Below are 1,733 nucleotides of genomic sequence, written 5' to 3'. Positions count from 1 at the left end.
CCTATTTTACCAGGTGTGAACTGCAAAATCTGACTATTTACATTATTTTCTTGTGGCTCTTTAGCCTCTCCCTGTCCAGTAAGTGACTCTTGAATTAGTTCTATATTTTCAGTTTGAGCTAGCATCATGGCTGCTTCCTCATAATCAGCTTGCTGTTCCACATCCTGCTTCACTGTTTCTCTTTCAGGGAGGTTTTTGTCTGGTTGCATGCTAGTAGTTGGCTCAGGCTAGATAGCTTCACTGCTGGCTCTTGTTGCTTCAATGAGTGGTTGATGCACGAAAGCAGTGATCGGTCTTAACTTCATTACCATAGCATTTTCAAGTCTCTGTCTCCTGTGCTTGCTAGCACCACTTTCAAATCTTTTACTCATGCTCAGATTAAAAATAAAAAGTAAGATTAATATTCAACTGGATAAACACATGGATCAGAGGTCCATCGGTGGCTATTGGCACAAGGTATAGATGGTTGCTGCTGAAGGGTTACAGGATTCAGTTTTCCAATGTGGCGAAACGGGCACCCTGTTGACAGTTAATCTTCAGCACTCAGATTAGCAGGATCTACAGTGACAGCTGACAAGCTGTAGATAACAAGTACCAACCGGTTATGACTGGAATTGAAGCAACTTCAGTCATTATGACTCAGCAAGAAGCTGATTGGTTGTAATCTGTATATAAGTGGATATGTTATAGTTCTGTATCCTTCTTCTTATTCTCACTGTGTCTGGCGGAGCACTTTGTTGGTGGAGTGTAAATAGTATTAATAAACTTGTATATAGTGTACCACTGGACTGTGCAAGTGTGGTGCTATACAGGACCTCCACAGCAGTGAATGCTGGTGAGTGCTGAAGTGGCTGGAAAAGTCTTGGTGGCCAGTGTTATCAAAAGGGTGCCCCAGACGCACTGCGCAACACACATACCCTCAGCCCTGGGGGACTGAGTAGCCGGTTTGTGGTTTGTGAGCCCCACTTCGCTTTCCCACTTCCTTGGTGGGCTCCTGTCACTCTTCAGTAGCTGCCACCATTCACTGACGTTCTTGAGGGACAGTGAGACCCCTCTGACTGACTCCTGGGGTTTGGAAATGAAAACTCCTAACTTTGGGTTTCTCCTGGAGGGTTGGCACCTGCACATTTTTGGGTTTTTTTCCTCCCAGGACCTTTCTTAAGGCACTGGTAGTGGGCAGAGCGGGGGAGACTCCGTGGTCCGAGCACCAGACTGGGGGTTTAAACAAAGAACAAAGATTTTATTGACTATTTACAAGTAACAGGATTTTAAACACAAAAAGGCACTTTAAATCAAACACAGAAAGGAAAACACCACCGGGCACAAATAAAATAAGACAAAATGCAGTTCCTCTGTCCCTGAACTTATCCCTATACTTATTTTCCCTCGGGATGAGGCTCAGTTACCAATCTGCAGCCTGGCCTCTTGCCTTCTACAGGTAGTTCTGGATCCCTCCGAGGATCCCTTCCCACTGCTGCCTTCCCTGATCCCCAAGGCCTCTCTCTGCCTGTGGGCAGTCTGCAGCAAGAGCCTCCTGGCCTATCTGAGGGTTGCAGAATGATTCCCCCCTCCCAGGCTGGCTGGAGCATTTATATCTTCTGACTCCGCCCCCTGGCTTTCCCGCACTTTTTGGCCATAAAGGCATCTGGGATTTGTAGGCCTACCCTGGAGTTTTGCCCTCCTTCCCAGGGTGGGTGGCCATTTTAACTAAAGTAAACTAAACAAACACAAAC

The sequence above is a fragment of the Gekko japonicus genome, unplaced genomic scaffold (genome assembly GCF_001447785.1).
Source record: "Gekko japonicus isolate JY-2015 unplaced genomic scaffold, Gekko_japonicus_V1.1 scaffold1356, whole genome shotgun sequence".
In the NCBI taxonomy this organism is placed as follows: domain Eukaryota; kingdom Metazoa; phylum Chordata; class Lepidosauria; order Squamata; family Gekkonidae; genus Gekko; species Gekko japonicus.
The sequence above is the reverse complement of the archived record's forward strand: the minus strand, read 5'-3'. Positions refer to the sequence as shown.